Source organism: Strongylocentrotus purpuratus, unplaced genomic scaffold, assembly GCF_000002235.5.
Source record: "Strongylocentrotus purpuratus isolate Spur 01 unplaced genomic scaffold, Spur_5.0 spur5_scaffold_21, whole genome shotgun sequence".
NCBI lineage: Eukaryota > Metazoa > Echinodermata > Echinoidea > Camarodonta > Strongylocentrotidae > Strongylocentrotus > Strongylocentrotus purpuratus.
Window position 1 is genome coordinate 40,508,556 of NW_022145607.1, and position 24,131 is coordinate 40,532,686.

The window sequence follows — 24,131 nt, forward strand, 5'->3', positions numbered from 1 at the left end:
TACAAATCGGGACGGACTTTTATGCCACATGTTCGTGTAGTCCCACATATTTATTTCTGTGTACAGTGCTTGTAACTTTACCAGGACTGGGATAAATATCTTATCATTTTGATGTTTCCAGAGCCTTGCAGTCACAACAATTATGCTAGATGATCAACCCTTTTCTGATCGATTCCACATCGTTTCATTAACAATGCAATGGCATGACCAGAACTCAACTTTATCTTTAACTCAACTAGAAACGTGCGCGTTACACCGTTGATATATCATGTGATAGTAATGTCAAGTGTGCACATGCATGCGTGCGTAACGAAGCTAGATGTAAGATCAAATGTGTGCTCGCATGAGATGTGATTCAATAGTCTGAAAGTACGCGGAAACCCTTCATCAAATTGCATCGGTCTCGCGATTTTATTTTGAGCGATACAATTGTCATTGACAAGAACACATCGGAATGATTTTGTGGTATTCATCGCTGTGTTTTGATTATATTCAGGCCTTCGTAATGCAAGCAGGTACTGTTACATGGGATCTGGAAGAGAGCCTTCGGTAACTATAAGAGATTTGCTAATGAAGTCTGCATGCAGCCCATCGCTCGTTACTAAGATACAAAATGAATTACTTCGAAGATTCTTGAATAACCAACCCTGACTCGCTTTCCATAGCAACATGTTTATTTGCAGAGTGAGTTCAATTACATTTTCTTCATTATCTTGTATTCTTCTTATTTTCTTTAAATCATGAGCACGAATTCTTTTTCTACACCATAAAGTTTTTATAAGTAAAGGATGGAGGGTCAGATCCGATTCATCATAATATTAATACAAGTTATTTTATCAATGTTTATATGTTATATTAGACAATATATTCTAATCAAATTTACACAACGCACAAATCGCATCCAAAACTTCATAAGCTCATCATGCATTTAAAAACATAGCTATTTAGTGGAACTCACAAAATCAAATGCAACTCCTGAATCCAATGGAGTTGTTTAAAAGTTGTAGTATTTGATCGAGAAAATGGGCTCAGTCAAGATCAAACTAATCTAGAAATATTATCAACACAAAACATGTTCACATTTTGATTAATTTGAGTAATGAAGATAACATATCGACATCATATTATGACGCAGTTTAAATCCCCACTGTACTACGTGTAGCCACTTGCTCCCTCTAGTTGAGTCTCTGCCCTTTCATATGACACCTCAGTCATGAAAAATAAGCTAGGAATAACAAAGTTCTGTTTGTTTAAAGTAGTGATTGCATTTCCATAATTTTATTAACTCAACTTTCTAGAAATGTGATTTTCTCTTTGAAATTTAGATACCGTCCGCCAAATGACTTTTTGGTTTCCTCTCTTCAAATTCATTTTAATCACTAATGCATGAAATATGCATCATATGAGTTGCATCAGATGAAAGAAGAGGATCTAAACTTTCCAAATATGTGTCATTTATTAATTATAACTATGACTAAATTATGATAAAACATCGATTATTCTCGGTTTCGTTTTTTCCGGGACGCACTGTATGGAAAACTTCCCCAATCGGTGCCTGTAGGTCCCCCATGAACCTCTTTTTCTTATGTTAATTGAGAGCTGAGTTGATGAGATAGCCACCTGTCAGTGACCTCGCTGGGTGGTCTAATCCTTTCTGGCCGAATTAGTACAGACGGCCTTTAAGTGAATACATGAAAATGAAATATTTATGATTTTGGTTTTATTACTTTATTGATTTCACATTCTATTATATCTATCTAATATATTTTTTCATTTTTGACTTCCAGATACTTTATAGCATTGTAATGTTTCCAATTTCATTAGATTATGATAATAATTAACACGTTTAATTCTTTATAACATTACCATGTTCATTTTTTAAAAATCTCTTCATACGACATCATTAACTTCACGTATAATCACTCTATAACTTCATTCCGTGTTCGTGTTACTATCAGGACAAACACAATAGTATATTCTTTCAAGAAGTCGACTTGAGGCAATTGTAATGCCTTACTGTACTACCTGTATGAATCACTCTAAACGTTCTTTCTTTCATTGTATCTTATTTCTCTCTTTATCCCTTATCCCTTGCCCTTGATCATGTTCTCCTTCGAGCTTTACTTTTAACAACATTAATGTGTTTATTGAAGGAACAAACAATTGACTGGTGATACAGATTAAAACAAGGAACAAGTTTTATCGGTTGGTTTGTTACCCGAGTAACCATGAACACACCGTCTGCATGATATGTTGGTTATTGGTTCTCTCTGCAAACATAGCTGAGCGATGATAACCATGCAGATTCGATGGTAGTCATGTACCCGAATTATAGAAGAGTCTTTGCGAGTGTGGTAGTACCTGCGCTTATTGAAGCCTGTTTGTGAAGGCAATTAACCCATATACGCCAGTTATCAAAAGGATTGTAAGGTTAGAACTAGTGTACATGGTTAGAACTATTAATTTGGCAATCACTTGTTGTACGATGTCAGTCTTACATGGCTTGTTGAAGCCCTCACCAGACGCTGACGTACGTTGCCCTACGTCAGGCAAATGACGCCTTGTTTTCGTACACGTCACGAGGCGTCATTTCGGTTGCGTTATGAATTATCAAATCGGGTCATTGTCGCCGTAAATATCCAGCAATTTGACAATTAGAGACTATATCACGACTGTACTGCGATGCTTCTACTTCAAAAGCGCTGCTGACTAACTGCCCCTACGATTACACCTAGACCAATGCCGACCAAGCTGTCATTTTTACTACGATTGCCGTTATACGACGTACATGACCATACTACGTTTCTCGTACGATTTGTGACGATGTATATATACATCTGGGGTGTTCAATCATTTCCTCAGTTATTTACCAACTTCGAAGGTGAACGACCTGATGCTGATTATCGTAATTAAAACGGATCGAAGTAGTTGCCGACGGTGCTGCGTTTTGATTACGACCACAGAGATATCCCCACAATGCTACCACGCTGCTTGTACGATAATGGCGTTCCGACTACGTTCTTAAGACTTTGCCCCGCTTTTAGTTGACCACGACCCGGCTATACGCTTATTTGTGCACGTGAGCGTAGAGAGAGCATGCAGCTTCCCCACCTAGGATCTCCTAGGTGGGGAAGCTGCACCCCAACCAAACTGCGCTCGTGGAGATCCCCCCCCCCCCCCCCAGACGTTTGGCCCACGATTGGCCCCGATTGGCCACGCTCTCGGCCACTTTTTCAATCGTAGTAGAAGAGGCGTCTATGTGTGAACGGGGTATTAGCGACAGGAAATGGAACTAGGATTGAGTGTAGAAAAACTGCTAATAAATATGCTTAACAATTTCGATAGAAAATAGCTTCAAAGAAAGAACGTAGATTGATGTTAAAGTCGAGAGCAAGATGCATAACATGTGGTTTCATAATTGTATTATGTGCTTTCCGGCAGTATCAAAAATTGAGTAGGATTTCCGGCAATTTTGTTGTTGTTGTTGTTGTTCATAGCTTATACCCGGGCCTCATCGACAACTCCCACACCTCACCGACAACAGCCAAGAAAAAAAAATACATTACCTCGAATGAGCAAGAATTAGTTTGGTTTATAATCGATGGCGTTTATCGGGGTTTGACTGCATGAGGTATTACCGGGTAATCGCTGATCTAAACATTTTACCTACCACATGAAGAAAAGAAATTCTCGAAATGGAATCTAATGCTAAAATGAAAGACTTTGCTTGACATCCAATATTTTATTTCTTTGTGGCTTAATTCCATAGTTTGAGAATATACCTAACCAAGGAAGTAGCTTTCTAGTTTGTTACCATACTTTAAAATATGAAGTATTCTGTGTTATTCTCAAATTTAAATGTACTCTGTAAACTTATTTGATTTCGTAGACACTTATCAATATTCGTTACTTATATAATTCTTTTGTTCTATTATATATTGTAATTCTGTATGGTCTATATATATTAATTTTTATTTTGGATACTTGAGTGGAAAAATGAATAAATCAAATCAAATCAAATCAAAATGAGTTGTTGATTGTAAATATGAGCTTACCTTTTTTGCCAAAATTTGTTGAAAATCACATGCACGTGTAGTTTGCTACAATTTTATGTTTTTTTCATGATCATAAATCTAAACTACCTTCCTAAACTCATCTTTCTGTGCATGATATCAAAGTTGTTGCTTTATCTAAAGTATCTTAAATTCTTTGAAAATGTGACAAAATCAGTGATAATTTTAAAAGAAAATGGCGTTCTTTCAATCTTACTGTTGGCCTAGAATACAGATTTTTTTAAAGATGATATTTGTTTTGTTTTGTTGTCCCTAGTATTCAGGTGTTTACTTTACACAATTTCCCACCGATTATTTGAAAATTTGATGCATTATTCTGCTGATTTGAAAAGTGTTGATTGATTTATTTGATTTAACACTTGTCAGATGGAACAACCTTATCAGCACGAGTGAGTGATGTTTATCATAGGGCTCAACATTTCAAACATTACAATCACACATAAAGGAAAGATACAACCTTATCAGCACGAGTGAGTGATGTTTTCATAGGGTCAACATTTCAAACGTTACAAGCACACATAAAGGAAAGATACAACCTTATCAGCACGAGTGAGTGATGTTTTCATAGGGTCAACATTTCAAACATTACAATCACACATAAAGGAAAGATACAACCTTATCAGCACGAGTGAGTGCTTTTTATCATAGGGCTCAACATTTCAAACGTTACAATCACACATAAAGGAAAGTTATCAACACGAGTGAGTGATGTTTTTATAGGGCTCAACATTTCAAACGTTACAATCACACATAAAGGAAAGACACAACCTTATCAGCACGAGTGAGTGCTGTTTATCATAGGGCTCAACATTTCAAACGTTACAATCACACATAAAGGAAAGATACAACCTTATCAGCACGAGTGAGTGATGTTTATCATAGGGCTCAACATTTCAAACGTTACAATCACACATAAAGGAAAGATACAACCTTATCAGCACGAGTGAGTGATGTTTCCATAGGGCTCAACATTTCAAACGTTACAAGCACACATAAAGGAAAGATACAACCTTATCAACACGAGTGAGTGACGTTTCCATAGGGCTCAACATTTAAACGTTACAATCACACATAAAGGAAAGATACAACCTTATCAGCACGAGTGAGTGCTGTTTATCATAGGGCTCAACATTTCAAACGTTACAATCACACATAAAGGACAGATACAACCTCATCAGCACGAGTGAGTGATGTTTTTATAGGGCTCAACATTTAAACGTTACAATCACACATAAAGGAAAGATACAACCTAATCAGCACGAGTGAGTGCTGTTTTTATAGGGCTCAACATTTCAAACGTTACAATCACACATAAAGGAAAGATACAACCTTAACAGCACGAGTGAGTGATGTTTATCATAGGGCTCAACATTTCAAACGTTACAATCACACATAAAGGAAAGATACAACCTTATCAGCACGAGTGAGTGATGTTTTCATAGGGCTCAACATTTAAACGTTACAAGCACACATAAAGGAAAGATACAACCTTATCAGCACGAGTGAGTGATGTTTTCATAGGGTCAACATTTCTAACGTTACAAGCACACATAAAGGAAAGATACAACCTTATCAGCACGAGTGAGTGATGTTTTCATAGGGTCAACATTTCAAACGTTACAAGCACACATAAAGGAAAGATACAACCTTATCAGCACGAGTGAGTGATGTTTTCATAGGGCTCAACATTTAAACGTTACAATCACACATAAAGGAAAGATACAACCTTAACAGCACGAGTGAGTGATGTTTATCATAGGGCTCAACATTTCAAACGTTACAATCACACATAAAGGAAAGATACAACCTTATCAGCACGAGTGAGTGATGTTTTCATAGGGCTCAACATTTAAACGTTACAAGCACACATAAAGGCCCGGTCACACAGCCTTTCGCGTCTGTATCGCGGGTAAAATTTCGCGATTTTTTTTTGCCCGCGGTTGCCCGTGGTGGAAAATGTGCAAAATTGGCTTACCCGCGGTTTACCCGTGGTATATGCCCGCGGAACAGACGCCGGCGACTGTTCCGCGTCCTTATCGCGGGTGAAGCGCGGCGGTACCGCGGCCTACCACGCTTACACGCGGTACACACGCTAATGCACGTGATAACAACGCGGTACAGACGCGGAACAAACGTGCTATGACCGTGCTCCACCCGCGATTACCCGCTAAAATTTCGCGTCCAATTCCGCGTGTAACCACGTCTTAACCGCGGCCGTAGCACGTCCTAGCACGTTCGTTCCGCGTCTGTACCGCGTCTTTACCGCGTGTGTACCACGTGTACCACGTGTACCGCCCGCGATTACCCGCGGTCTAAATTTTTGGGCAGCCCAAAACTTTTTCGCGCGGCCAACCGCGTGTGAATTTCTTACCGCGTGTAACGACGGGTAAAGTACGGCTGTATCGCGTCTTTATCGCGACCTCAAAGCGTCCAACAGCGTCTGCTTCACGGGCACAAATTTTTGGCCGTGATTCGGCCGCGATACGCCCGTGGAGGGCTGTGTGACCGGGCCTTAAAGGAAAGATACAACCTTATCAGCACGAGTGAGTGATGTTTTCATAGGGTCAACATTTCTAACGTTACAAGCACACATAAAGGAAAGATACAACCTTATCAGCACGAGTAAGTGATGTTTTCATAGGGTCAACATTTCAAACGTTACAAGCACACATAAAGGAAAGATACAACCTTATCAGCACGAGTGAGTGCTGTTTTTATAGGGCTCAACATTTAAACGTTACAATCACACATAAAGGAAAGATACAACCTTATCAGCACGAGTGAGTGATGTTTTCATAGGGTCAACATTTCAAACGTTACAAGCACACATAAAGGAGAGATACAACCTTATCAGCACGAGTGAGTGATGTTTTCATAGGGCTCAACATTTAAACGTTACAAGCACACATAAAGGAAAGATACAACCTTATCAGCACGAGTGAGTGATGTTTTCATAGGGTCAACATTTCAAACGTTACAAGCACACATAAAGGAAAGATACAACCTTATCAGCACGAGTGAGTGATGTTTTCATAGGGTCAACATTTCAAACGTTACAAGCACACATAAAGGAAAGATACAACCTTATCAGCACGAGTGAGTGATGTTTTTATAGGGCTCAACATTTAAACGTTACAATCACACATAAAGGAAAGATACAACCTTAACAAAATCAATGAACAAAAAATCTAAATCAGAAAATCAACAAGAATTGACTTTTGGTTTCCACATATGAATTTAGAAAAGAAACAGCTCTTTTTTATTGATTCATTACCATGATTAGATTTTGTCAAGCACGATACATGTTTAATCATATCGACCAAGACAATGAATTGATGGATAGATCTAATGGATAGATCTAAACTAACATGATAAATGACAATCCTGTTTCGGGCTTCTGATGAAACTTATCCGCTAAATATAACCTGTTGATCAAGTTTCGAGGTTAGGACTCGAGTAGTTTATACCTGAGACTTTTAAAATAGAGATCCACTTCAAAGTGTCACGCAAACGATCTTAAAACGACTGGACATGAGTGTTAAAAAAAGATTGTAATACATAGTATTACTAAGCATTATGCAGTCCATTTCATTTTCTCTTTCTTATTTTAGAGGAAAGAAAGTGATGATATGGTTTGAGGAAATAAAACTAATAGGTGTGTTTGAAGGACGGGTGAAATCCAAATATAAATTGATTCCTATCGATGTGCAGGGCTGCATACGACTCATATTTTGTTGTGCAAACATCTAAATATATTTCATAGATTTTTTGATTTTTTTTTTTAAAGACCTGCTATAAGCTCCACCAACAAAAAATGATCCAAATCTGATACATCGAGGAGGCGCGATAGCTCAGTCGATAGAGCAGTAGTCTAGTAATCCGGCCACCCAGGTTCGAAACCAAGTCGATCGATGAGGTAGTGCTCTTTGGTAAGGCATGTACTAAGCCTCTCGGAGACGACCTAAAGCCGTCGGTTCTCTGGTTGCTTACTAACAAGCATTTATGCTTTCTCAGTAGTCAGGTAAAATAACCACCACTACACTACATGTACATCTTGTGACATCATCTGTCAATCATGAGTGAATCAACAAGAGACAGTGGTATGTAGCTTCACCAGAGCTGACCATCTGTTTACAGTAGACCATACAATACCAATATAGAAGTTGCTATGTCAGACATGCTGTAGCATCACCAGGGAAAGGAAGGTAATGTGGAGGTATTGTGTGAAAGAATGCAATTCTTGTGTGAGCATGTGCTGAGGTGGGGGAGGTTTGAACTAAGGCGGTATACTACTTGCTAAGTTAAGACGCACTTTGAAAAAAATATCTTAAGTTTTTATTCGAAAGGCACGTATAATTTATATTCAAATATATAGATGCTAATCTTTAATGAATCCTTCCCAGTGTTCTTCTGAAGTTTTATATTAAAATTTTGACTAGAGATGCGAAGGTCGTACGTTTTATACCCGACACAGCATTTGCCCTAAAGCAAAGTAGTTGTTAAATTGGTATAGATTCGACAAGCATTGGAGCGCCACTATAAAATTTCACAAATCAACAATGATCCTTAGGGATTAAAGAATGTGCACACAATTTTGGCGGGCAAGCCTGAATCCGATGACCAAGGTAATAGTATATCTGTAAATTGCTAGGAGAAATAGGCGCTATAAAAATCCAAATATTATAAACTTTTATTGGTATTGCATGTTTTTTCTCATCGAGTTGTGCTAATAAACCTTCATCACCAATCGGTAGCTTTGCAATAGTGATCACCGATACCCTTTCCACATGAACGAGATAAAGGTACACGCTTTTATCCTTTCTATGTATAGTCACACGATTGGATTCAATCATCTTACGATTTTCATTAGGTATTGGGTAATACCGTGTATGTTTACACATAGATAATTGCAGTCCCGCGGTCTTAATTTGATTGTCTGCGAGCGTCATTAAAGGGACTTGTTAAAGGTAATACAAAGTTTTGGGAAATTCTGAACAATTGGTGGATAGTGATTCTTTACAATTTTGATATATTTGGATGCCCCTGTGGATGTATTATAAGCACTAGAAAATTTAGCGCCTGAAACACTTCTGCTTTCGAGAAAAATTGAATATAAAGATTTACCGGTGCTCCCGGTAAATTTTGATCACTGAATTTCTAATAGCGCCTATGGCCGTACAATGGTAGCTGCGACCATGCAAATCTCAGAATATGTAGTTGTGATATATAATCTTCCAAACAGGAATAGCTAATCGGTCGACTTTAGTCAATAAGCATTGTTTTATAGCTTATTAATATCTTGACCTTGAGAGGGAGCTATACAACACAAAGAGTTTATTGTTTACAATTTCATAACTTTAGACTCGATTTCAACCGCGACAGCGATCACCGAATATTGTAAGATCGCATATGCTTCCAATATGTTCATTTGAAACAAATTTATGACCCCATACCAAAACTTTGTATTACCTTTAACATTGTTCAGATGAGGGGAAATGGTGCTAACGTAGTTACTTCAATGCAAGATGTACAAATAAAGATAATCTGAAAGTTTTAGTGAAAACAGCCCATTATTAAGGATAAAAACGACGCCTTCAAAGTAAACCATAGATATCTTAGTGGTTTGAGAATTATTTACATGTTAGAGGGTGAGTACAGTAGAAGGAAAATAATAAGTAACATTTCATCAACCTTCAACAATGTTACAGAGTCACTTTAAGAGGAGTAATAACCGATGCAACGAGAAAAAAACGGTCTAATTCATCCATTTGCTCTTTTGTCTGTTTGATAATGTCATCAATAAAATCAATATTACCACTAAATGACAAATTATTTATATTATGGGTAAGCTGATAGATCAATGAAAAGAAAGAAAATAATGGCATTTATACCATTTTGTTTCTCGATTGCGAAAAACTAAAAGAAATTAATGGACTTTTATTTTCACTGTCGTTTTCTATTTCGTCATCACTTGTTTTCCCTTTTTAACAACAAGTTCACCCCCTCTCTCATGTCCTCTTTCACAGTTTCCTTCTATCCCTGCACCCCCTCCTTCTCTCTCTCTCTCTCTGTATCTATCTATCGATTTAAAATCTCCATATCTCCTTTCTTGCATATCGCCCCTCCACCACTCCGCCTCTCTTGTACTCGTTCCATCTCTCTTTCTACGACTCCCCCTCCCCCCCTCTCTCTCTCTCTCTCTCCCTCCATTATAAGTGCCACTCCAATCGTACATGTCGAAAGTGAATGACATTACCAATATTGTTTTTCCTGAAACCTCCTTCGATAAAATGTTCAAACATTGATTATTTTTGGTAACCGTGACGGGAATATATGACCTGAAACGTCATGTTCTTCCACATTATTGATTAATTTAGGGTTCAAAAGAACGTATTATGTTTGAGGTGTTATTCGATATTTTATTTTACTTCGATACATGTATGGGTAATTGTAATTCTTTAACTCTAAAATCATATCATCATAACCAGAAATATTTACCTCAAATTCTTATTCATACCATTGCCACAACTACTCCCTATAACAAACATTATAATCCATATATCAAACATACTGGAAATCTATCGAAAGTAACCCCCCCCCCCTTCCCTCGTATCTGTTTCCTCATCATTCTTTTATTGTACATTTTTATATTTTATTGTATTTAAAATGAAAGTGACTGGTGTTTGCTTTTTCGAAGGAACTGATCACTCGATAATATTTACAAAACCGCAAATGTATCTGCTGTAATATGATTTTCTATTTCCTTATTACATGTATTTTGATTCCATTATCGCTCGAAAGAAATTTGTCGTCGATCCTTTTAAACCTGTTCTCTTAATTTAAGATATAGCCCTATTTTTAACGGTTGGTTAAGTGCAAATTGAAAAGGTTTGCTTTTGAAACTCAATGAAAAAAAGTATTCATTGATTCGAGTAAACTATGTGTAAAGATGTGAACTGAAGCATTGTCTTGTAGTTTTATTTTGATTCTATTGTCACTCAAAAAAAGGCATCGATACAAAACTTATGTATGATCTCATTTTCCTTTTCGTCCTTTTTTCTGTAGAGCCAATTCCTATTTGTGAATTTCTGCCAATTGGCGGATTCTCTCTTCCCCTTCTATTTCTCTCTCTCTCTCTCTATCTCTCTCTCTCTCTCTATCTCTCTCTCTCTTTCTTTCTCGCTCGCGCTCTCTCTCTCTTTCTTTATAGCACACCACCATAATCAACACATCAATCATAGTTATTTGTTTGAAGCTAGATGGATAAAAAAAAATGATATGTCACCTATTTAAAACATTATCTTGTAGCTCAATAAGTCAACATGTCTTTCAGAAAATGCCATCGATACACATTTATGACTTTTTCTTTTCATAATTGCAACAGGATTTGTACAAATTGAGCGAGTATTCTTGTACTTCCTCTTTCTCTCTCTCAACTTTTTATTATTCATTAACATATTGTCTTTTCGATTTAGAGTGTTTTAAACTTAATGAAAACGACTCTGTCAATGCCTTAACCATGTCCAATATCCGTGAAATATTTGTTTGTACATGTAGTTCAATATTGATTCCGATGTCACTCAAAATATTTCGTTGGTGTACATGAAATATTTTCTACTAAAAAATGTAAAATAGACGCAATTTAGTCACGTAGAACTATGGAGCTTGGTGTATTTTCTCTTCCAAACTCCCTCACTATCTATTCCATATTGAAAAGTCTCTCTCTTTCTGTCTCTCTCCCTCTCTCCCTCTCTCCCCTTCCTTCCTCTCATCCTTTTTAAGTTTTCCCTCTATAATACCGTCACATAAAGTGAAAGAAAAAATGCGGACGCTGTAAAAGCCGTTCGATAAAAAGTTCAATTTATGCCATTATTGTATCACCTAAACATCATCTTCTTTGGTTTGTGCTATACATTGTCTGTGTAGTAGGTTGTAACTCTATAATATAAATGAGTTTTTCTTTCTAGATACGGAAAAACGTTCGTTCTGGCAAATTTTAGCCATTCAGACTTGTGCTTGTATCAATGAATAATTTTGCCTTTCAGTTTGTAAATAAAGCCTCGAAATTAAGAACTGTCGTATGCGAATCGGAAAATCATTGGTGTGACATTTTCCAAGGCTTTTTAATTATATTTCCATGGGTTCTGTAAACTAGTTCTATTTAAAGCCCAAATCCACTCCAAAAATAACTTACTTTCAATAGAACCAGAAAAATCAGACAAACCAATCACAAAAAGCTTGAGCAAAATCGGATAACTAATAAGGAAGTTATGAATTTTTAATGTCATGAAAAACTTTGAAAATCACTACACAAATTGGCAACTCACTCATGAGTCTGTGACGTATGGTCTTCACTATCTACTAATTATTTTCTTTATATTGATAATATAAATTTCCTATTTTCCCCCTAAGAATCTTATTTCTTCAACCCAGCATCAAAGTTTAATGAAAAGTAATATGTTTTTGTGTGGATGCACAAATAAAGAGTAATATTTGTCCAGTTAAATCATGAAAAATCGAATTTTGATAAACTATTTATATAAAAATCAATAATTATGAAATACAATATTCAGAAAATAGCATCAATTCTTCAAAATTCATAAAAGTTTTTGAGAAATGTCATGCACGCAATATGATACAAATCATATAACCTGGGCAAAGGCATGGGGAAATCAAGTTTTGGGAGATAAAAAGGGAAATTAATGGTATTAAACTATATAAAGCAATTGATAAGTTGTGAGGACATGACGTCACAAACTGATAACCATCTTGGCAATTTGTGTTGTGATTCTCATTGTTCCATGGTTTTACATACTTTTTCAAAAATTCATTACTTTCTTATTGGTTATCCGATTTTGCTCAAACTTTTTTTGATTGGTTTGTCTGATTTTTCTGCTTTTTATTGAAAGTAAGTTATTTTTGGAGTGGACTTGCCCTTTAAAGCCCAAACACGTTTGCTTCTTCTAGCGAGCTCGCGTCAATAAAATATAGACCGACACCCCCCCCCCCCCTGAACCTGATACTCATTTTGCAAAACACAATATGCAAATGTGGTCTAGTGGATACGGCATCATCGTCATTTTTGTCATCGTCATTAATGTTGTTATTATTATTATTATCATTAATGTTGTTGTTATTAGAATACCACAGGTAACATAATAATCTGAAGGGCTTTAAAAAACACATTGTGTAATTGAGAGCAATACGTTGTGTAAAAGTTTCTTCAGGCTGAAACTTAACAGCAATTTTGAGATGTCATAATATGCATCACATTTCGTGTTATTATTTCAACATCATATCATAATTATCAATTTTCTCATCCAAAATGGAATGGCGAATTCATTGTGTAAGATAAGTTTAAAGCTATTTTTGTCATAATCTGTTCAATTTTATCGGCGAAGGAGCTGATTATAAGAGACATTTTGCAGGGAACTGTTAATCGCTGTGCTAAATTCGGCAAAAAATAAAGGCGTGGTAAATGAGGGAAATCAGGAAGATTATCAGTCATGCAGACTGTTTTTTTGATACATTTCGTCACCCATGCATAATTATATTTATCTGAAGTGCGCTGTTAGAAATATTTAAGTGCATCATTCAGTGAGATCTTCATATTCCACTAATCATGAAATATATTGATCTTTTCATTATATGTCCATACTAATGGTAAACGGTCAGTAATAGATTAATGATCAAAGATGAATTTATAAAGATCTTATAACAGAAATACGCAGTCAATTTACGAAGAACTAGCACGGAATTTCCCAAAATAAGTTTTAACACTTTTTTGTTAAAACCTCATTTTGAAGAAGAAAATTATCAGTCATTCTCATATTAATTTAATGTCATTACTTTGGTCATGCCATATAATGTTCACGTATAATTGTTTTTTCCTAGGACATGCCCCAGCTCTATCATTGTCATCATCAAAATAATGCCATAATTAAAAATAATAAAAGATGAATGACAGTTGATACATTTTATTCTCGTCCTCAAATCATGGAATGTGCTTTTTATTAGTGTTATAAAGTACAAAACAATACAAGGCTGACAATAATGATAATGGTGGCTTCTTATATAGCGCACTGTCTTGTATGTCACGTCGTGACGCTCCTAATGATCCCAGATTATCAGCGCCCTTCATCCTCTAGAAATGACGCTATATAAATAAAATCATTGCTACCAATACTATTACAATTATATTGATAACCCCGGTCTTAGCTGGCGGCCAGATATGTAGCGCTCTCAAATATCGGGTACCCATTTACACCTTGAGAGTGGCAAAAGTGGATTATTGTCTTGCTAAGGGACGTTAGTGCCGGGCTAGGAATCGAACCATTTAACCCCTGGATTGAGAGTTAAGCGAACGATCCAATATCCCCCGACACCTTCAAAACTATACGGCAGAAAAAATATACAAACACAATGAATAGGGCTTACTTATTTTGTTTGAAATTAGAAATATTAGATCTCCGTGATGTGTTTACGTCTTAAACTCTCCCGGATTTATGTGTGTATCCGCGTGCTTGTGTGTACTTCATGATTGTTTTACTAATTGATTTTTGTGATGAAAAATCGAGGAAATCATGTCAATGGAGATATTCGTCGCCTCACAAAATCAACGTTATTCGTAAAGCAATGCATTGCCAGTTCTTTACTTGTGTGAAACATAGGTCATGTTTATGCGTGCAAGGAATGGGGGATCGAAGAGATGAAAGAAGATAAAAAACGGTAATGGGGTCAGAAAATCAAGGAAAGGCAAGCCCCCATCAAAGTGCGACGATTCTGTTTCCTTTGCCTCCCTAGTATTTTATCTTTCTTTTTCTTTCCCTTCTGTCCCTGTTTTCTTCCTTTTTTCTGGTTTTCTTAACGGCTATCATGTACATGGTTTGTCACAACTACTCCTCTCTTCATTGCGGTAAAATTTTAATGAAACCACCAAGATATGACATTTTGAGGAGAACAGCGCTGTCGACGTTCTGATTCGTTCAGATTATCTAATTTGTTTCTTCTTTCTTTCTTTCTTTCATGCTGCTTTATTGTGTTATCAACTTATCATGATAAAGAAAACGTGTTTGCATATCGTGCATATCGCTTGGATTCACAGACAAGCCATGTCAACTTCGAAATGTTTCATTAATGTTACTGCTCGAATGCTAAATGATGCCTGTTGTAAACGAGGCTGTGTTTGCCTGACGCAGCTTCTGAAGTGCCATGTAAGCGTTATATCGAACAAAAAAAGGAAATAAAAAACGACCAATGCAGACATTGCTTTAAGTAATTGGCCTATACACTACAAAATGTAATTGCTTCCATAGAGTTGATACGCTCAGGTAATAAAAGTAATAACAAAGTGGGCATATTTCAGTCACACCGCTAAACTAAACCCAAACTGACTCATTAACCGACCGATTCTTGGCCATGCGAGGTGATGTATTTCTTATTCAGTCTTGTGTCAGTCTCCTTGGTGTGACCGGGTCTTGGTTGTGGTTTTGGTACTATTTCCGATGCGGGAAGCGAGGAGATATGATAAATCGATGTATATAGTCGTTCTGTTCGCTTTTAAGGAATTGCCTCAGTTCGGTGCTCAGTTTCCGCTGGCCTTAAACTCTCCCATGCATGGGGGAACGAGACAGTGATGACCGAAAAATCGTTTTATTTGAATCAGACTTATAAAGGAATATATCTGACCATATCTAATTTAAAGGGGGAGTTGAGTTCTTGTTTAAGACCGTTAATGCCTTCACAGTGCATGGCTATTAATTCTTTTTTTATGACATTTCTAGTACCCCTTTTAGTACCTAAAATTGCTTTGAAAGTAATTGTAGACCCCAAAATGTGTGAAATCTAGATTAAATCCAATCATAACAATTTAGCTCCAGTTTCAAAGAAATACGGTGACCATTAATTAATTAATTAATAATAACAATACATGGGCCGGCTGGTTGTGCGTTTTATAACCAAAACGAAAAAGCCAACAAAAAAACAAAAACATTGGCATTGGCTGGAATAAAACATATAAGGCGCTATATCGTTTTTTCAACGGCTGGTTCATAATTATCGGGGGGGGGGCACAACAAATATAAAAAAAACTGTTATATTTGTGGAGATTTCAGGCGTCTCTGAATCGATTTTGATCAAACAAAGATGATTTTGTCTTTTAAATCGTATGCTATTTTAAATTTGATACCCAGTTTTGTTATTATCTCACACACACAAAAAAGGTGTGAAGCGCCCTCTGTACCGAAACTCGACTATCCCTTTAACTGGATGTTTCAGATACAAATACTGAGAATCCTGTTAATGTCTAGAATTGTCTTGGAATAACGAAACAGCGTTGACTTTCTGGTGGTTGACCTTTCAGATCTGCAGACAATTGAGCAATTTAACACGATGGGTTATAGTAATGAATTAGACGCCGTCTTTATGTCAACATGGCGTTTCTACTCAATTTACGTTATGAGCTTCCAATATAGGGAGCCCCTTTCCACTTCATTGTATATATCAAAGAAAACTTGCCATATATCCGGTTGCGTATACGTGTATCGCACTGCAATAAGCCAATTACTAGATACAATCTGGGCATGGGCTGATAAATGTCAATTGTAAAACCCACTGAGACAAATACTGCATACGTGCTCATACGGTAGTAGCTATGTAATCATTATTTACGATTTATTCACCCTTGTTACATTCTATGGAACACAGTTGGAAGTATTCTTCTCAAGCTAGCAAATAAAGTGTATTCATGATTTTGGCAGTATCTATTCTTAAATGCACAGCGTGGGACTACTCCTAAAAGTCCTTTGGCTATTCTGGTTCATTACTAAAACTATTAGCGATTACACGTGTTTGAAGGTATAGCTTTCATATCCGATTAATGGCAACGTGAGAATGAAACACGTGTCTGCTCTCTTTTCTGGACAAATCTCATGATATATTACTGTGCAGCTCATTCCTCGAGGAAATTTCTTCTTGAATATGATCCTGCTATTTCCCTCACCTGATTGATGATAATGACGTAACATAAATCGTTAATAGGTTTTACTTCATAATTCTTCCATCTTTAACCCTAATAAGGCCGGGGGGGCATTATGGTCCCCCCCCCCCTCCACGATTTTTCTGATTGCTCGGGAACGCATATGGATGGCGCCCCGCCGCTCGCTGATTTTTTTCTTTCGAGTCTTGCGCAACTTTTAAAAGATTTTTTTTTTTAATCGGACCTACGGTTACAAGGTCACGTGACCTTTTGTCTTTTCATGTCAGCCCGAAAATCGCTCCTTTTCGTGATTTGTGTACAAAACATATGGAAAAGTCATTTTTCCTAAAAACCGATCAAACATGGGTTATTGGGTCTTGTTTATGTTTAGGTGGTTGTTTTGGGAGTCAAAATAGTTGAATTGTAGTAAGAAATTAAATAAAACAACAAAAACAATGAAATACATAAGTTAAAAAAACAATGAAATACATAAGAAATTATCAAAACAAGGGATAACATAAGGAATTAGTTTGCTCTTCCAAATTTGTTTGTCGTATTATTATTCAGAATGGTCTAATGAATATATATAGTGAAAAAGAATGCTTAAATATGAATAATATATGATTTATGGGTAAAATTGTGATTTTTATGACTTTATTTGCATAAATTACCATAAATATGCAAATAGCCCGGCCTTTTTAGGGTTAAGCAATGCACAGAGTTTCTACCACGTTACAATTACGAGTGTGTGTAGTTAATGTATATTTCACAGAGATACAGCCCATTAGACCGACAGCCTGCGAGCCTTCTAAAAAGGTATCTATAAAGGTTGAGGAGACACTGGTTGATAATCTTAGAATCTGTGAAAGCTCACGAGACCAACTTTGTCCGCTTCGCAGGCTGTCCGTCTATTGCGATGTCCCCTTTAGAAGTGTTTAAACAAATCTCTTAAGGGTTTATTCCAGCCCGAACGGGACAGTGGATTTTACATTGCACATTTAATACAATTTTTCAATAGTCATTAATATCATTATTGTCATTATTATTATTGTTATTATTATTATTATTATTATTATTATTATTAGGAGAAATTAAGACTATATACCTGTTCAAAACAGACTATTGGAACAACACCAATTTTCGATATTGACAAAGGCGATCAACAAATTGTACATTGTAGAAGTTGCCAATTATTTGCAAAATGTAAACAACGTTAAGTAAAAATCAAAGACTGTATTAAAGTAGGTAATGTTGTTAGAGTATGTTTCTAAATCTGTATTTATTTCAAAAGCATGTAAGTTAGGGATGAGGAAGATATCGTTTTTTAGTATTTGTTTTAGTTTGGTGATATTTTGTGAGACCATGTTCATTAGTTACAGAGTGAAATACAGACGTATGATAGAATCAGATGAATATACAGAACCAAGAACCTTTTCATATTATCATGTGTTTTTTGACTGATCTTCGTATCCATGGTAAAATGGATATTTTCCTATAAAAATGGTCCTGTTTCATTGAATCCATTCAAGATATTTTTATGATTTATAAAACTATTATTCTTTATATTGCTTAAAGGGACTTGGTAACATTGTTCAGATGAGAGAAAATAGTGCTAAGGTAGTGACTTCAATGCTAGATTTACGATTAAAGATAATCTGAAATTTTTCCTTAAAAAAAGTCCATTATTAATGATAACAATTGGGAAAAACTGATCTGATCGATTTCTAAATTCTATGTTACTAAATCTAATACTATATTTTTATAATTAGATCAAATTTGAGGTGAATGTTAATCATCAGAAAACAATGAATTGGCTTTACATACCATGCCGAACATTTAGGTGTTGAAAGACTTTTAAAAGCCTGTTTTATGTCTTACTTTCATGGTAAAACCGTTGGGATTAATCAAAAATTGGTTGGGAGAATTTTACTGTAAAAAGGAGTTGCACATTGACGCCTCCAAACAAAACCATAAATATCTTGGTGGATTGAGATTTTTTTTCAGATTTTCAGACAGTAGAAGGAATATAATAAATAACATTTCATACAAAAATTGAGAATTTGTTTTCCTCAACCTTCAAAGATGTTACTGCAATTAAACGTGATAGTGAAAGTTATATAAACTTTCCAAAGATCCGACCTGAATCAGATACGGAGAATTCTTTTTTCCTTGACCCACAGCGTCTCCTTTAAGCAATGTTTTTGCATGATATTCTTGACTTACAGAATGCTAGAAATTACACATTATTCTTGAGCAGAAAAAGCAAAAATTACAAAAAATTAAGTCTAATCTAATGCAGCTCATTATGCCGTTCACCAATAAAAGTCAATTAATATTTACTAATCATTAAAGTCTCTAAATTGGCAAACGCAGTGTAACAAACATAATTACTGCTCTCGAGTACAATTCGTCTACTGAGCGCAGGAAGGGCGTTAACTCCATGTGAAGGTATATTATTTAACGCCTTTCTTGCTCACAGCAGATGAATTGGTAATTTTTCCTTTAACGCCCCACTGTCCTACTTGTAGCTACTTGCTCCCTCTATATAGAAAACTACCCCAATCGGTGCATGTTGGTCCCCCATGATCCTCTTTTTCTTATGTTAGTTTTGAGCTGAGTTAATGAGATAGCCACCTGTCAGTGACCTCGCTGTGGGATCTAATCCCTTCTGGCCCAGTAGTATTGACGGTCTTTCAGTTTCGAAATTTTCATTCGCATTGGATCATTTACTTTACATTTGTTATACTAATTAGGAGTAGAAAATAAAAACAATTGATGCCAAATCGAGGAAGGTAAGCTGATTAATTTAGACCTCAAGAAACGCTGAATTAATCTTGTTAAATCTTCTTAAAACTATACCCGGGGAGAGCGATGGGCACGTGAAACCCCTTGAAAACCAACAAATTTAGCCTCTTTATTCCCCCTCCAAAGTTTTAGTTCCAAAAATAAACGTGGAAAATAACTACGTTTTTTTTTCTGTTTCATTTTCTCCGTTTTCCCAGGGATATGTGAGTTAAACTCACATATCCCTGGTTTTCCTTTGTTTTTATTTCCCTCCATATCAGAGTTTTTTTTAAAGTAAGTTAGCAAATTGAAATGTGACTATTTGTTTTCGCTCGTCGGAGGTTTCTCAAGGTTGTTATCTCGCCACCCCCTCCCAAATGATATGAATCCTGGATCCTCCCCTGAATTAGGCTGAATAGCATAGCACTACTTTGTCACGCAATAACTATTTGTCGAGTGGAAGTGCATGTCTACTTCTCTGAGGAGTGTTGGTTGCCCTGACACACTGTGACCTGTTGTTATCAGATTGAGCTTCTGGCGAGCGGTCGGGTACTTTCTTTGAAATTTCAAGTGCGTAAGAATTAACACGATCCATTTCCAATTCCCCCACTGACTATTCTCCACATAGAATAGATGGGTAATAGGAAATAGGCGAACCAGTCGATCAATATCAGGCATATTTTGCCCGCTGATTTCCAGATGGAAATTTCACAAGCCTTAAGAGTCTGCTTTTCAGGGAAAAGAGGTTAATTTGATGTATTTTTATAAATTAGATTACATATTCGTTCGTCGTGTGTATTGACCAAACATCATACAGATTTTCTACTTTAATTGTCATGGAAAACCTTTGTTTCTTCTGTCTTATTGACAATGCATAAATAGCTATATTTCAGCCATTTTAGGACTCAAAGGGAATTCTTTCAACAGCTATTCAGAAATATAATTCAAAGTTCTGACACATCTATGAATAGATATGAGAAGTATGTTTTTTAACATAAATCTGCAATTGAAAGGTAATTACCTTCCGAAAGCGGACTTTATCATTATACTTATCATAATTATAATTGTCATTATTATCGTTATTAATATATATTATAATTTTTATTGAAACTATCATTACTATAATTTAAAAAAAAAAATTATTATTACCATCCCTTGTATTATTAAAGACAAAGAAAATAAACCTACCTTCACGAATCGTAAATACATACTTGGCCAGGGTAAATTTAGCCCCCTGCCAATACATATCACGGTTACACAACCATTTTCACATTATAGTCTACTCCCCCCCCCCCCCTCCCCCAAAACAGAAGAAAAAACACGTCGTTATATTTTTCTTTTTTCAAGCAGGGCATAAATATTTAATCTCACGATGCGAGTATTTTTGATATATTTCAAAGGCTCCTGCATTGATTATTCAAAAGTTTCATATTTTCCATCAATCATCCGTAGGACACGTATCGTCGCAAGATTCAATCAATTTTTGCGATGTACAGACCGCCTTTGGTCATACGTGATATGCCAACTATTGAATTACTAAAAATGACCTTGCAGTTTTTAGTAAAACATTATGGTTAACAAGGCCAAAGGCTTGTTGTTGAAATTTCCCTTTGCTTTAGGGTATCATTTTTAAAAATCAATATTGGCTATCATAGAATCTGAAATATGGCTAAATAGTGAAATGAAAAATAATATCATCAATATTGATGAAATATCTATTCTATTAGTTTCAAGTCTGCAGTTTGAGTCAGGTACCCAACTCTATGAAATTTGCTTAGGTCATTCCTTTGTTTAAAAAGGGTGATAAAATAGATGTGAATAATTATCGACCCTATTTATTTATTGTCCTCTTTTTCGAAAATTATAGAAAACATTATTTATTTTCGGATAGTATTTTTTTTTATAATCATATCAATTTTTTTAGGGAAACATAATACTGTACACGCATTATTTTCCTGGACTTCTCCAAGGCCTTCGACACGATTAACCACGATATTTTACTATATAAACTTTCACATTATGGTGTACGTGGGATGACCTTGGAGAATGTATTTTTAAATGACAACTCTTCAGCTCTTCGTATTATAGATTATGGCGTTCCGCAAGGTAGCATTCTTGGCCCACTCTTAATTATCTTATGCATTCAAGACTTTTGTCGATCATGTGATATTTTGTCTTTCGTACTTTTTGCTGATGATACAATTGTCTTTTTTCACAATGACTTACATAGATTAGTTGAAATAATTAATGTTGAGTGTAATATTTTGTTGTGGATTAGAGCGAACCAAATGAATCAACCAGCAAATGAAAGGTATGCTGTTTCGTAAATCTATAGATTCGTTGCTATCTAACACAGTTTCGGAAAATATCCCATTTTAGCAACGGTGTCGATTTGTATCCGTGGTTGGGGGGGGGGGATGATAGATGCCAAAATATTTTCGGCAATGGATCAAAGCAACCAAGAGGTAGAAGCGTGTGGCAGGTTGCACCCCCTCCCCAAGCGCGTAGCCAGGATTTCATTTTTTTTTTTTTTTTTTTTTTTTTTGGGGGGGGGGGGCGGTAGTGAGCACGCAAAGCGTGCGAATCACTTACAGAGCGCGCGAAGCGCACTCCCTAGGGGAATGGGTGCAGGGAGGGAGGAGTTTCCCCCCTCCCCGCGAAGCGCGGAAGCTCTGACGTTTTATTAGATTATTAAAGAAAGAAGACGATTCGATGTACCATTCTCGACTCTCTATCCTTGTCTGAATTCAGTTCCCCTCCCGCGCGAAGCAGGGAAGCTTTGACGTTTTAAATAATTATTACTCTTAATCCTTGTCAGAATTCCTTTTCGCCCAGCTTTCACGTTTCATTAAATTATTAGAGAAAGAAGACGATTCGTTGTATCGTGTCCTTGTCTGAATTCAGTTTTCCCGCGCGGAAGCTTTGCATTTCAATAAATTATTACGCTTAATCCATGTCTGAATTCATTTTCGCCCATCTCGCGCGAAGCGCGGAAGCTTTGACGTTTCATTAAATTATTAGAGAAAGAAGACGATTCGTTGTATCATGTCCTTGTCTGAGTCCATTCCCCCCCCCCCCACCCTCCCGCGCGAAGCGCGAAAGCTTTGACGTTTCATTTAATTATTACTCTTAATCCTTGTCTATATTCATTTACGCCCATCCCTGCGCGAAGCGCGGAAGCTTTCGCATTTCATTGCATTATTAGAGAAGGAAGACGATTCCGTTTATCGTGTCCTTGTCTGAATGCAGTTTTCCCCCTACCGCGCGAAGCGCGGAAGCTTTGACGGTTCAATAAATCATTACTCTTAATCCTTGTCTATATTCATTCTCGCCCATCCCGCGCGAAGCTTTACCGTGTCATTAAATTACCATTACCATTTTCGACTCTTAATCCTTGTCTGAATTCAGTTCACTTCCCCCCCCCCCCTTCCCGCGCGAAGCGCGGAAGCTTTGACGTTTCATTACATTATTAGAGAAAGATGACGATTCGTTGTACCGTTCTCGACTCTTAATCTTTTTTCTTCCTACGTCCTCTTCCTTTCTTCTTTCTCTCTCTCTCTCTCTCTCTCTCTCTCTCTTTTGGGGAGGGGGGGGGGGGACCGCCCCCATTGCCCCTCTGGCTACGTGCCTGTATCCTCTCTGTCTTTCTCTCCCACTCTCTACTTTTTGCACTTTTTCGCTTCGCGCTTAACATTTAGCTCGTTGCTTTTTAACGCTGCGGCTTAGCATTTGGCACACTACTTTTCTATGATGCTGTTGATTGATTAAATTGAATAAATTCATCAATTCCTGAAGAAGCCGTATGAGCGACGATTAAATATATTCTTGTCTCGTATACGGTTGTCTCATTTACGTATGTATTATGAAAATGGGATAGCAACATGTGTATATTGGTGGTCATCTTGCAAGTAATAACCATTAACTACTCCCATCTGGCTCTCATTAATTTTTCTCCTCATTTTTAATTTTTTGTTATGGTGAATTATTGGGGGGATGATTGTACAGGCCATCCCCCCCCCCCCACCTGAAATATTGGGGGGGATATATCCCTCCCATCCCCCCCCCCCGGGATCGACACCCATGCTAAAGGGCAAAATAAATCCTCGTTATAATATGATTATGGTATAATATAACTTTTCTTTCTCTCCTCTTTGTATATATTTCATTATATCTTCTTCTTGTTTTCTCTTGTTTGTTTGTTGCTGTTGTTTTTTTGTTTTGCTTTTTACTGTTAGCTTCAATTTGGATGTATGGCATTTACATATTTGTATCATGTACATAATACTCATATCGTTATT

The 24,131-nt window shown here is 36.5% G+C and overlaps 1 protein-coding gene across 1 annotated transcript in view; it reads left to right on the top strand.

The window, feature by feature from the left end:
* Positions 1-348: 348 nt before the first annotated feature.
* Positions 349-24,131, top strand: part of LOC100888023 (beta-3 adrenergic receptor) — a 28,440-nt gene continuing 4,657 nt past the window's right edge. The window contains exon 1 of the mRNA XM_011667927.2: positions 349-684. The gene's annotated coding sequence lies outside the window, so the exon portion shown is untranslated. The remainder of the gene's footprint in view (positions 685-24,131) is intronic.